Below are 14994 nucleotides of genomic sequence, written 5' to 3' on the forward strand. Positions count from 1 at the left end.
CACTGCCAAAAAGTCCTGTCGCACACGTCCTGCTGGACTTCTTCAGCCGCTCCCTTGTCCCTCGGTTCCTTGGACTCATGTGGCCATGGACTTTATTGTCGAGCTGCCTCCTTCTAAAGGTCATACCGTGATTCTCGTGGTGGTTGACCGCTTTTCAAAGATGGCTCATTTTATTCCGCTTAAGAAGCTTCCTAACGCCTCTACTTTGGCGGATGTTTTTATCCGGGACATTGTTCGCCTGCACGGAGTGCACAGAGTACTGTCTGAGATTGTGTCGGACAGAGGTACCCAGTTTGTTGCTAGATTCTGGCGCGACTTTACTAAGTCCTTGGGAATCACCTTGGCTTTCTCCTCGGCATATCACCCTCAGACGAACGGCCTGGTTGAGAGGACTAATTAACACCTAGAGCAGTACTTGCGCCTCTTTATTAATGACCACCAGGATGACTGGGTCGACCTACTGCTGTTCGCTGAATTCGCGAGGAACAAAACGCTCCAGGAGGCCACCAGGATCTCTCCGTTTTTCTGCCTTTACGGCCTCCACCCGCAGTCTCTCCCAGGGACTTTACCGGTTTCGCCTGTTCCAGATCTGGAGGAGAGACTCTCTTCCATCCGTGCCACCTGGGCCTCTGTTCACTCCGCTCTGGAACGTGCTGCTCAGCTCCAGCAGAGTCAGGCCAACAAGAAGCGCTCTCCCAATCCCAATGAAATTATATGGAAGGATATAGTCTCTCGTTGAAATAGCCCAACAGACAGTAGCAATGGAGACGTCTGATGCGTAATGAAGGAGGGTTGTAAGGGTCGACCGTCAATGGCCGAAACGGCAATAGGAGGATGTACTTGGATGAGAGGTATCTTCTGGAGGAGGGCAAAGGATTTATCAATAAATGAACCAGCGGCCCCAGAGTCAATCATAGCAGAGACCTAAACTTTTCTTCCATTCCATTCCAACGTAGCAGGAACAAGCAAATTGTAGGAGCCATACAATGCTCACCCAGACAAGGCTCCTTTACTTGGTCCGGGTGCGAGCGTTTCCCAGTTTACTGGGACAAGTACAAACAAAATGGCCTTTTAGACCCCAGTAAAAACAAGTCCTTCAGACCTACAGCGGGATCTTTCGATGGTGGATAGTCTGGTGGCTCCTAACTACATGGGTTCTTCCGGGGGTTCCAAGGATGTAGAGGGTCCTGAAGGCGAGATGACTGAAACTGCGGTCATGTTTTTTAGCCTTTTGAGATAATCGTTCTCGGATCCGATTATCCAGTTTGAGTGTCAATGAGATGAATTCATCCAACTCAGCCGGATGATCCCGGGTAGACAGTTCGTCCTTAAGCCGTTCAGATAAACCATCGTAGAAGGCCGCGATAAGAGCTTCATCGGCCCAATTAACCTCAGCTGCTAGGGTCTTAAACTCAATAATAATAATAATAATTTCATCCCCCTCCTTCGCATCCATAACCCAGCCATTAAGTGGTCCACTGGAGACATCCTAGGTTGGGGTCCTGACTGTTCTCAACGATGTTTTTCGACCACCACCCCCATTCGATCCGTTTCCGCCTTGACGGTACCTTTGGCATATTTTGAATTTAAGGACGTGTTTGATAAAAAGCAAGTTTTTGGTGAAAAAAAAGATGGTGGCTTAAGACCTTATATCGATTACCGGGGATTGAATCGTATCACTGTCAAAAATAAATACCCGTTGCCACTCATTCCGGAATTGTTCGATCGGTTGAGGGGTTCCACTGTCTTCATGAAACCGGATCTCAGGGGGGCGTACAATTTGATTCGGATACGTAATGGTGATGAATGGAAGACGGCTTTTAATACCCGAATGGGTCACTATGAATATACTGTCATGCCCTTTGTACTATGCAATGCTCCCGCTGTGTTCCAGGAGTTTGTTAATGACATCTTTCGCGATATCTCCCTTCAGTTTGTCATCGTATATTTGGATGATATCCTGATTCAGTCCTCTGATATTCAGTCGCATCGACTTCACGTTCACATCGTTCTGCAACGCCTGCGCCAGCATCGCCTATACGCCAAACTTGAGAAGTGCCAGTTCGAGGTTCCCTGCGTCTCCTTCCTGGGTTTCATAATTTCTGCCTCTGGCTTCGAAATGGATCCTGCGAAACTTTCGGCGATTTCGGATTGGCCTCAACCTCAGGCATTACGAATTATTACAGGAAATTCATTCAGAACTTTTCTAAAATCGTAGTTCCTCTCACCAACATGACTAAGAAAGGTTCTGACTGCAAGAATTGGTCAAGGGAGGCTATCCAGGCTTTTGCCCACCTTAAGAAGGCCTTTGCTTCTGCCCCGATATTGCGACATCCAGATGCCTCTAAGCCTTTTATTGTTGAGGTTGATGCCTCCAAAGTTGGAGTTGGGGCGGTTCTCTCTCAGAGGAAAGACTTCCATGACAAGCTTCATCCGTGCGCCTTTTTCTCAAAGAAATTTTCTCCTGCTGAAATGAATTATGATGTTGGTAATCGCGAACTTTTGGGTATTGTTATGGCTCTTCAGGAGTGGAGACACCTTCTGGAAGGGGGCAAGAAATCCTATCACAATTCTAACTGACCACAAGAATCTGGAATACCTTAGTCATACTAAAAGACTGAACCCTAGGCAAGCCAGGTGGTTGTTGTTCCTCTCCAGGTTTCTGTTCGTCATTTCCTACCAGCCTGGATCTAAAAATGTCAAAGCGGATGCGCTATCCAGGCAGTTTGTCTCCGACCGGGACACTAAGTCTGAGCCTGTGCCTATCATTTCTCCATCTCAAATTGTTGCCTCAGTCTCCACTCACCTATTTTCTCCTTTGGTTTCCCGTATCCTCTCGGCCCAGTCCAAAGCTCCTGTCCACAGTAAATGGCCCATGCATACCCTGTTTGTGACAGAGCGGGACAGGGAGAAAATTATGTCCTGGGCACATGCGTCCCTGGCCACTGGTCATCCTAATGCTCAGCTTACCTTTCGGTTCCTTCGTAGACAGTTGTGGTGGCCTACCATGCAAACCGACTGCGTTGATTTCGTCACCGCTTGTACTTTGTGCGCTACTGCTAAAAGCTCTCATGCGAAGCCTTCAGGTTTACTTCAACCCTTGCCTGTGCCCTCCCGCCCATGGTCACATTTAGCTATGGATTTTATTGTTGATCTTCCCCCTTCCCAGGGCTCTACCGTTATATGGGTGGTAGTCGACTGATTTTCCAAGATGGCTCATTTTGTTCCCCTCCCTAAGTTACCCTCAGCTCCGGAGTTAGTCCCGGTGTTTGTTAATCATGTCGTTCGTCTGCATGGTATCCCACTTCAAATTGTGTCTGATCGGGATGTGCAATTTACGGCTCTGTTTTGGAAGACCTTCTGTGCCTCTCTGTGTATTTCCCTAGCCTTTTCCTCTGCCTGTCACCCCCAAACTAACGGTATCTCGGAAAGAACCAACCAGACTCTCGAACAATTTTTACGCCTTTTTATTAATGATCACCAGGATAATTGGGCATTACTTCTACCGTGGGCTGAGTTTGCTAGGAATAATATGGTTCACGAGTCCTCCAAAATTAGTCCTTTTTTTTGTAATTATGGTTTTCACCCTTCTTATTTGCCTTCTTCTTTCGCTGATTCTCAAGTTCCTGCCGTGGATCTGTATATGAAACAGTTACCGTTAGTTTGGGAAGGGGTGCACCATTCTCTGGTTAATGCTCCCGCAAATATAAGCGTCACACTGATCGGCGTCGCTGGTTAGGTCCCTCTTTTATGAACGGCGATAGAGTATGGCTTTCCACTAAGAACCTTAAGCTTAAAGTCCTTTTGAGAGGGGGTACTGTTACTCACCTGTCCTCGGTTCGCACGTTGCCGCAACAGCCGCCGCGGAGGAGAGGAAGACCCCCCTCCAATGCACGGCCACCTCGACAGCAGCCGCCACGAAGGAGAGGGAGACCCCCCTCCAACGCACGCCCACCTCCACAGCAGCCGCCACGAAGGAGAGGGAGACCCCCCTCCAACGCACGCCCACCTCCACAGCAGCCGCCACGAGGGAGACCCCCCTCCACCGCACGGCCACGTCCTCCGAAGTGCCGCGCAGGAGAGGCAGACCTCCTGGCTCACAGCGTCCTGCTACTGCGCTCGCAGGCCTTTATGAAGGGAGACTTCGCCACACTCAAAATGGTCGCGATTCCCGGACACCAGAAGTGATGTCATAAAGGGCTGATGGGAGATTCAGACTTCCTCCGCTGTTCTCCATTTAAACCCTTCAGACCTGTTCCACCTTGCCTTCTGATGGTCGTCTATGCCTTGTGCTAGCACCCAGATAGCGTTTACCTTCCTGATTCCTGTGTTAGACTTAGAATAGTAAGGAATATAGCTTTAGGCTTAGCGTAGTAGTAGGCTAGGCTCTTAGGCCATTGTAAATTCAAATTAAAAATAAAATACTGCTAGTTAATATAAATAGTTAATCTTGAGTTAATAATTTAAATAACTTGAGCACTTTGGCAGATTGCACACAACAGCACAGTGCAGTTGTGCATATTTTAACTTTTTCAGCAGTAGCACTGAAGAGAACTTCCTTTAATTTTTTTCCTTTTTTTTTAATTTTGTTTTTTTTATATAGTTTTAAACACTACACTACACACACAACACAAAATTTGAAATGGATCCTACTTTTGGGACTAAGGAGGGACAAGCTCCATCTACCACCACCACCACCACCAGCACCACCACCAGTTCTAAGATGCAGCCTTTGCGTCAGTCTAGTCGGCCAAGTAGGCCAAGCTATCGCTTATCATTTGGGGAAGCATTGCTTGAAGGATCATCAAGTAAAGGAAAGGCACCAAAAGCAGGCAGTAGTAGTGCTGCTAGGCCCACAAGCTCTATGTTTTTTTACGGAAAGCCTAAAGCACCAGAAGCACGTTCAAAGTTAAAGGGTAGCACAACTAGTACTTCTACTAGCCCAGTGAGTAAAAAGAAGTGCCTTTTGCCCCAAGCAGCATCTTCCCCATCCACAAGCAGCATGCAAGGTACCAAGCAGAGAAGACTCAGAGGGGTTTTCCCAAACCAAAGCGATCTCATTCCTTCGTAGGGAAAACCACCACCTCTACCACCACTAGTGCTGCGCCTACTGTTCCCACCGGTACCGCCACGCCATGTCCTCCTAGTACCTCTAGCAAGCCACCAAGTCCTTACAATATTTTTGTAAAGACAGTTAGAGAGAGGGCTACACATAGTGGAACTCCACCTAGCGAGGTACCAGAGGAGCCTGAGACTGAGAGGCCAAGTGCAGAGTCTGTTCTTCCTGCTCGCACTACTACTAGTCACGATATCAGTCTTAGCTCCAGCCTAGCAGGAATTCCATTTGATCTGGCTAATGAAGAACTAGACTATGAGCCAGAGGTAGAGGAGATGAGTGGTCAGGAATCAGATTCCTCAGGGAGCAGTGTACAAATAACTAGTGCACAATTTTCCCCTGAGCCTCCACCTTCTCCGCTACGATCACCACCAGCAGCAGCAAAACCTACTAAATCTGGTAGAGTTAAAACAATTAGCAGTCCCACTATGGCCAGTACTGGTAGTACCACCAGTGCCACCACCACCAGTTCTGATGATGTTCATCCACCCCGAGCAGTAGAAGCAGCACCCAAGGCACACTCCAAGGCTATGCGCGTCCCAATTTAGGAGCACTTTGAAAATGTTGAAGAAGGCCGCTATGGAAAGTGGAAACATTGTGGGAAGCTAATAAGCAGAGGGAAAGTGTCTGGACATTTTACCAGTGCTAGCATGAAGCATCACCTCAGCACTCAACACAACGCTGTGCTATTGGGGAAAGATGCAGAAGTAAAACGTAGTGCAGGCAGCATAGCTGGTGGCCGTGGTACTACAACAACAACTAGTCCCATCTCCAGAGAGAGTGGAAAAACCCCTACAGCTGCTTCTGAGCCAATAGCAGCAGCAGCTAGTGCTGGCAGCCAGAGACCAAGGCAGGTTGGAGCACTGCATGTCCAGCCCACCCTGGAACAATTTGTGGCATTCCAGTCCAGGAGATCAATGTCCAAACAGCAGACCAATAAAGTAACGCGACTTATTGGTCAGTTCATTGCTGTTGGAGGGGCATCCTTCTCCATGATTGAAGGGGAGCCTTTCAAACAATTGATGGTGGCTGTGGCTCCACAATACACCGTTCCGTCACGTTCCACTTTCAGTAGGAACAATGTCCCCTCATTGTATCGGTCCTGTGTTTCAGCAGTGAAAGAGGAGCTTTCCAAGGCTGCTGGTCAGTCTGTTCATTTCACACAGATTTGTGGAGTGCACCTAGTGGGCAGCATGCCTTTCTTTCTTTGACAGCACACTGGTGGCAGCCCGGTGTGCCTAAGGAAGCTGCTGCAGCAGGCTACTGATCATTCCTTCTCCATGCAGAAGTGATGGATGAAAAGCACACTTCCCAAAATATTCTGCATGCAATGAGGAAAATGTTTAGCCTTTGGGTGGGAGCAGAGGTGGGCACCAATGTTGAAGTTGGTTTTGTGGTAACTGACGGAGGTGCCAATATGGTGAAAGCACTGCGAGATGGTCATATTGTTGGTCTGCGCTGTGCAGCCCACATCATCCATCTTGTAGTGAAGGCAGCAATGTCAGAAGGAACTAATGTAGCAGCAGTAATTCTGTCCCGCTGCAGAAAGATCGCTGGTCACTTTCACCATAGTGTTAAGGCTAGCCAACTTTTGAGGGAAGAGCAAGAGAGGTCAGGTCTTCCCGTACACTGCCTACGACAGGATGTCAGTACGTGGTGGAACTCCACTTTAGAGATGCTGGAGAGGATTTTGGAGCAGCAGAGGGCAATCCATAATCTTGCCTCAGAGCATAATATTGGGATTACATCCCCATTGAATAGGGAGGATTGGACAGTGATCGCCTAGCTAGTGGCAGTCCTTAAACCATTCAGGGATGCCACTGAAAATTTAAGATCAAACACTGCCAGTCTGGCCCAGGTAATCCCAGTGTTCTCCCATCTAGGCAGCAAGATGGATGTGTTCCTTGAAAACCGTGAGGCTGTTCAAGGTGGCACTCTACAGTCTGACGTAGCAGCCATAGTCAGGAAGCTGAAGGATCTGCTAAAAGTACACCTTCGCAAACGCATGGAAGAAAGTCCCGAAATGATGCTAGCGTGCCTTTGCGATCCAAGAATTAAGGGAAAGCTAGCAATGAAATTCAATGTTCTCAGTAGCTACCGGGAGCAATTGATTCAAAAGGTGCGTGACTGGCAGAGTAAAATGGGAATTCTGTCCGAGGAGGGAGAGGTGCAGGAGGAGGAAGAGATGAAGTTGTCTGCTATTCCTAGCAGCAGCATCAGCAGCAGTGCCACAAGCAGCACAATACAGCTGAGTGGAGCAGCTGCGTTTTGGGAAGAGGCACTTGGGAGTATAGTTGGACCATCTGACAGAGCTAGCAGCAGAAAGGAGAGTAGTGCTGCTGAAATGGTCAAACTTTACCTCTGTGAAGTTCCTTCTGCGCCTAATGTTGATCCTCTTAGCTACTGGGATGAAAAGAAGAGTGTGTGGCCTGCACTCTCATGGGTTGCGCAGCAGCTACTATCATGTCCGCCAACCACTGTTCAAAGTGAGTGCGTGTTTCCTATGACTGGAAACATACTGAGTCCACAGCGCTCACGCATGGCACCTCATCTGATGGAGCAGATTGCCTTTCTTAAATTCAATCTGCCCAAGTTGGGTTACCCAGCTCTTAGCTTGGAAAGTTAATTTTCTTTCTCTAATGTTCAAGGTAGTTTCTCCCCCTTGGTTGCACGTGTTTGCGGTGTGGCAACATCTGCTACCACTGCCAGTGTAGCCAATTTACGCTAGGGCCTAGTGTCTGAGTTCTGCAAGTCCGCTCCCAAACGCCTAGGACTGACAGTCTTTGGATGCTTTGCTCTGGGGTGAAACAGATGAGTGGGTCGTCAATTGCCCACTCATTCGCCTTTCCCAATGCTGCTGCTGGTGGTGCCAGCGTCTCTTCTCTGCCAGTTCGCTTCCTGGCTAGTGTCATGCCTCAAATGTCCCTAATGGTAAGGGTAGTTTTTCCCCCCTGGCTGCCTCTGTTTGCGGTGTGGCAACGCCTGCTACCTCCGCCAGGGTAGCCAATTTACGCTAGGGCCTTGTGTCTGAGCTCTGGAAGTCCGCTCCCAAACGCCAAGGACTGACAGTTGTTTGGATGCTTTGCTCTGGGGTGAAACAGGTGAGCGGGTCGTCAATTGCCCACTCATTTGCCTTTTCCATTTCCTTGTCTATTTCCATTTCATTTTTTCAGTCCGATACACAACCCACCAAACATAACACATATAACACAGTGGCATAACACATAACACACATAACACACACACGTACAATTCACAAATCACAAGGACCTTTCCTCCTGTTATTTGCCCTGGCCTTCACTTCTAAACTCATTAGCATTAACGCTATTACTCACACTTCACCCTATAACATTTTTCCATCCACATACCTGCCAACAGACCCAACTTTTTCAGGGACAGTCCTGCTTTTTTCCAGTCCATCAAATTTAGCTAAACTAGGTATGCTAGTGCACGTAGGTAGGTATAGCTGGGTAGGGTAGCACTACAACATTAAATAAATATAATAAAGTAAATAATAATAATCTTTAACCAAAACAGTGCACTGCTAATAATCTTAAACATAACCATACATTAACCCTAAACTATTTTTTAGTTCTTGTCCAACATTTTCCATTTGCATACCTGCCAACACACCCAACATTTTCGTGGACAGTCCTGCTTTTTTCCAGTCCTGTCAAGTAAAAGTTGGGTTGTTGCCATTGTAAATAGGTAGCAAATGTTAGGCATGTATTTAAAAGTGGTCTAAAATCGATTTAAAAATGTAAAATAATCCCTATTGTTTTATTAAACATCTATGGATGTGTGACTGTGTATGATAAAAAGGAGGCCAAGTTCCTTGGAGCATTTGTCTAGGTCTCAGACAAGACAACTGCTCGGAGGAACTTGGCCCTCGGTTTCGGGCAATGTGTATTGTGTACACCTCGGATAGCACCATGAAGGTACGTGTGTGCAACTCTATTGGTCGATGCCAGACCAGCCCCCTTCCGGCGACCAATAGAGTCGCACACACGTACCTTCACGGCGCGAACGCATCTGCTGCTGCTGCTCCGATGTGTTCTTAACCCCGTATTAACCCCTGCTACGCAGCCAGGAGAAAATGAAGATGAAACGAGGACGAAGAATGTCCACGAATATTCGCCCGAAAAGAAGACAGGAACGGGCGAATATTCACGGAATACGAAGATTATTTTTTTTCGCCCAAAGACGAGCACGAAGACGAACACGAAGACGAACACGAAGAGTCCCCTGGTGCCCAAGTCTAATTTTTACATGTCAATATGGTCACATTGTAAAACGGATGGACGTCAGATATACACAAATGGTAATATAAATATATACTTTTATTATTTTTTTGTGGATTATACACTGTGTTCATATTTTTTGGTGGATCATATATATATCTTTTGGTAAAAATTATTCACATGGTTGTTATTAGACTTGCACATTCGTCTTCGGGCGAACATGAAAACGAGCACGAAGAGGCCGTTTTTTTGTTCGTTCCGAAGACACGCCGAAGAGAATACAGTGCCGGCAAAACGTAGGAGAAGACGAAGACTCACAACCACGAAGAATCGAAGATTCTTCGTGATCGTCTTCGTTTTTGCCGCGCAGCCGCCAAAATTTCAAACAGGAGTGAGCTGATCTCGTCTGTCCAATCAGCTCACTCTTGTGACATCACGCTAAGGGTCTCGTCCAATGCCTGTGCTGCTGTTTTTTGAATTCTGAAGGCGCCTTTATAAGACCAGAGCTTGCCTGAGAGATCCATTCATTTTTCGCTGTGACTGCTTTGGCAACACTGCTGTGCTGCATCCGAGCGTTACAGAGAGAGATTGTTCTGTTCTGTGTGAGACTGGTAAGCCTTAGCCTGCCATTTCTCACAGTGTACTTCATCCTCACTTCAGTGCTACTTAATATAATTAATAATAATAATTTGATTAATTTAATTTTTTTTATTTAATTTGTCATCAACTGTAGTGTAAGTGCTCTTGAGTTGACAGTGCACCCAGTGCCTCAGTGGCACTGGGGTGCCCTTGCCCTGGGCTGGCACTAGTGCCTATTGCCTGTCCTGCTTAAATAAATTAAATAGAATTTATAAATAATAATTTAATAGAATCTATAATTTAATAGTTCATTATTATATATATATATATATTTGTCAGTCATATATATATATATATTCTATAGTATACTAGTGTAGAGTGTACTGTAGACATTCATCTACTAGTGTCTAATTTAAAATCAGTAATATTAATTAATATAATTAATAATTGAATTCATTATAAAATTATATATATATTTGTCAGTTATAGTTAGCAATAGTATACTAGTGTAGAGTGTACTGTAGACATTCAAGACATCTACTAGTGTCTAATCTAAAATCAGTAATATCAATAATTCTATAATTCTTTCTTGTCTTAATAGTTAATTAAATTAGCTATAAATAAAAGTAATAATATTAAATAATTACTACTAGCGTATAGTTCAGCTAATCTTATTAGTACTGGTGCTGCAGCTCTATAGTTTGTGCTTTGTTTTAGCAACAGCAAGAGACCAAGTCAATTTTTCTTAATTAATCTTTCATTTTATTTCATTTGTTTTGCTCACCTCAGTCCATCAGTGAAGTGAACTTGTTGGGCTAGTGTGTGCAGCCGCATAAGTGCTGTGGTTTTTTTTGATCAGCAAGCAGTGACGTTAACTGTTTTGCAAAGATTTTCTCATTTATTTTACATTTTATTTCAATTTTATTAAAAGTACCCTTAGTGTTTTGCTCACCTCAGTCCATCAGTGAAGTGAACTTGTTGGGCTAGTGAGTGCAGCCAGCAGTGAAGCTAACTGTTTTGCTGTGACATTTTATTTTATTTCTAATTCTTTTCAAGAAAAATTGACTGTGACGAGCTGTACTAAGCAAAGCTTCAAGCTACTAGCTGTAGTACTAAAATAATTCTAATCTTCTTTAATCTTAATCTATAATATATTATAAATAATATATAACAATATAAATTCTAATTCATAATCTATAATATAAGTAATTCTAATTCTAAATTCTAATTCATAATCTATATTCTTCTATCTATAATACATAATATATAAGTAAATTATTTCTAATCTATTAATATTATATAACTTAATATTAATTAATAAATCATATACTGAATCTGATTTAACCTCACTTTAGCTTAGTGGGTTTGAGAGCGTCTGCCTAGAGGTAGACTTATAGTAAGGAAATATAGCTTTAGGCTAGCATAGTAGTAGGCTAAGCTCTTAGGCCCGTGTAAATTCAAATTAAAAATAAAATACTGCTAGTTATTAAATAGTTAATCTTGAGTTAATAATTTAAATAACTTTAGCACTTTGGCAGATTGCACACAGCACAGTGCAGTAGTGCATAGTTTTACTTTTTAAGCAGTAGCACTAAAGAGAATTTCCTCTAATTTTTTGTCTTTAATTCGTTTTTCCTTTTTTTTTATTTTTATTTTTTTTTATTTTTTTTATAGTTTTTTAAACACTACACTACACTACACACACAACACAAAATTTGAAATGGATCCTCCTTTTGGGACTAAGGAGGGACAAGCTCCATCTACCACCGCCACCACCAGCACCACCACCAGTTCTAAGATGCAGCCTTTGCGTCAGTCTAGTCGGCCAAGTAGGCCAAGCTCTCGCTTATCATTTGGGGAAGCATTGCTTGAAGGATCATCAAGTAAAGGAAAGGTACCAAAAGCAGGCAGTAGTAGTGCGGCTAGGCCCACAAGCTCTATGGTTTTTTACGGAAAGCCTAAAGCACCAGAAGCACGTTCAAAGTTAAAGGGTAGCACAAGTAGTACCAGCCCAGTGACTAAAAAGAAGTGCCTTTTGCCCCAAGCAGCATCTTCCCCATCCACCAGCAGCATGCAAGGTACCAAGCAGAGCCAAATTAGCAGCAAGACTCAGAGGGGTCCCAAACCAAAGCGATCTCATTCCTTTGTAGGGAAAACCACCACCACCACCACCCCCACCTCTACCGCCTCTACCACCACTAGTGCTGCGCCTACTGTTCCCACTGGTACCGCCACGCCATGTCCTCCTAGTACCTCTAGCAAGCCACCAAGTCCTTACAAAATTTTTGTAAAGACAGTTAGAGAGAGGGCTACACATAGTGGAACTCCACCTAGCGAGGTAGCAGAGGAGCCTGAGACTGAGAGGCCAAGTGCAGAGTCTATTCTTCCTGCTCGCACTACTACTAGTCACGAGTCTCACGACGATATCAGTCTTAGCTCCAGCCTAGCAGGAATTCCATTCGATCTGGCTAATGAAGAGCTAGACTATGAGCCAGAGGAAGTAGAGGAGATGAGTGGTCAGGAATCAGATTCCTCAGGGAGCAGTGTCCAAATGACTAGTGCACAATTTTCCCCTGAGCCTCCACCTTCTCCGCTACGATCATCACCACCACCACCACCACCAGCAGCAGCAGCAAAACCTAGCAAATCTAAAGCAATTAGCAGTCCCACTATGGCCAGTACTGTTACCACCAGTCCCACCACCACTAGTTCTGCCTCTGTTCATCCACCCCGAGCAGTAGGAGCAGCACCCAAGGCACACTCCAAGGCTATGCGCGCTCCAATTTGGGAGCACTTTGAAAATGTTGAAGAAGGGCGCTATGGAAAGTGCAAACATTGTGGGAAGCTAATAAGCAGAGGGAAAGTGTCTGGCCATTTTACCAGTGCTAGCATGAAGCATCACCTCAGCACTCAACACAACGCTGTGCTATTGGGGAAAGATGCAGAGGGAAAACTTAGTGCAGGCAGCATAGCTGGTGGCCGTGGAAAAACCCCAACAGCTTCTTCTTCTGAGCCAATAGCAGCAGCAGCAGCAGCAGCAGCAACTAGTGCTGGCAGCCAGAGACCAAGGCAGGTTGGAGCACTGCATGTCCAGCCCACCCTGGAACAATTTGTGGCATTCCAATCCAAAAGGTCAATGCCCAAACAGCAGGCCAATAAAGTTACGCGACTGATTGGTCAGTTCATTGCTGTTGGAGGGGCATCCTTCTCTATGATCGAAGGGGAGCCTTTCAAACAATTGATGGCGGCTGTGGCTCCACAATATACAGTTCCGTCACGTTCCACTTTCAGCAGGAACATTGTCCCCTCATTGTATCGGTCCTGTGTTGCAGCAGTGAAAGAGGAGCTTTCCAAGGCTGCTGGTCAGTCTGTTCATTTCACTACAGATTTGTGGAGTGCACCTAGCGGCCAGCATGCCTTTCTTTCTTTGACAGCACACTGGTGGCAGCCCGGTGTGTCTAAGGAAGCTGCTGCAGCAGGCTACCGATCTTTCCTTCTCCATGCAGAAGTGATGGATGAAAAGCACACTTCCCAAAACATTCTGCATGCGATGAGGAAAATGTTTAGCCTTTGGGTGGGAGCAGAGGCGGGCACCAATGTTGAAGTTGGTTTTGTGGTAACTGACGGAGGTGCCAATATGGTGAAAGCGCTGCGAGATGGTCATATTGTTGGTGTGCGCTGTGCAGCCCACATCATCCATCTTGTAGTGAAGGCAGCAATGTCAGAAGGAACTAATGTGGCAGCAGTAGTTCTGTCCCGCTGCAGAAAGATCGCTGGGCACTTTCACCATAGTGTTAAGGCTAGCCAACTTTTGAGGGAAGAGCAAGAGAGGTCAGGTCTTCCCGTACACTGCCTACGTCAGGATGTCAGTACACGGTGGAACTCCACGTTAGACATGCTCGAGAGGATTTTGGAGCAGCAGAGGGCAATCCATAATCTTGCCTCAGAGCACAATATTGGGATTACCTCTCCATTGAATAGGCAGGATTGGACAGTGATCGCCCAGCTAGTGGCAGTCCTTAAACCATTCAGGGATGCCACAGAAAATTTAAGCTCAAACACTGCCAGTCTGGCCCAGGTAATCCCAGTGTTCTCCCATCTAGGCAGCAAGATGGATGTGTTCCTTGGAAACCGTGAGGCTGTTCAAGGTGGCACTCTACATCCTGACATAGCAGCCATAGTCAGGAAGCTGAAGGATCTGCTAAAAGTACACCTTCGCAAACGAATGGAAGAGAGTCCCGAAATGATGCTAGCGTGCCTTTGCGATCCAAGAATTAAGGGAAAGCTAGCTTTGAAATTTAATGTTCTCAGTAGCTACCGGGAGCAATTGGTCAACAAGGTGCGTGACTGGCAGCGTAAAATGGGAATGCTGTCCGAGGAGGGAGAGGTGCAGGAGGAGGAAGAGATGATGTGGTCTGCTACTCCTAGCAGCAGCATCAGCAGCAGTGCCACAAGCAGCACAACACAGCTGAGTGGAGCAGCTGCGTTTTGGGAAGAGGCACTTGGGAGTATAGTTGGACCATCTGACAGAGCTAGCAGCAGAAAGGAGAGTAGTGCTGCTGAAATGGTCAAACTTTACCTCTGTGAAGTTCCTTCTGCGCCTAATGTTGATCCTCTTAGCTACTGGGATGAAAAGAAGAGTGTGTGGCCTGCACTCTCATGGGTTGCGCAGCAGCTACTATCATGTCCGCCAACCACTGTTCAAAGTGAGCGCGTGTTTTCTATGACTGGAAACATACTGAGTCCACAGCGCTCACGCATGGCACCTCATCTGATGGAGCAGATTGCCTTCCTTAAATTCAATCTGCCCAAGTTGGGTTACCCAGCTCTTAGCTTGGAAAGTTAATTTTTTTTATCTGTAATGTTTAAGGTAGTTTCTCCCCCTGGTTGCACGTGTTTGCGGTGTGGCAACGTCTGCTACCTCCGCCGGTGTACCCAATTTACGCTAGGGCCTAGTGTCTGAGTTCTGGAAGTCCGCTCCCAAACGCCATGGACTGACAGACTTTCATGCTTTGCCCTGGGGTGAAACAGGTGAGCGGGTCGTCAATTGCCCACTCA

This window comes from Sceloporus occidentalis, unplaced genomic scaffold (assembly GCF_023333645.1).
Source record: "Sceloporus occidentalis isolate IW3139 unplaced genomic scaffold, rSceOcc1.0.p SCAF_257, whole genome shotgun sequence".
In the NCBI taxonomy this organism is placed as follows: Eukaryota; Metazoa; Chordata; class Lepidosauria; order Squamata; family Phrynosomatidae; genus Sceloporus; species Sceloporus occidentalis.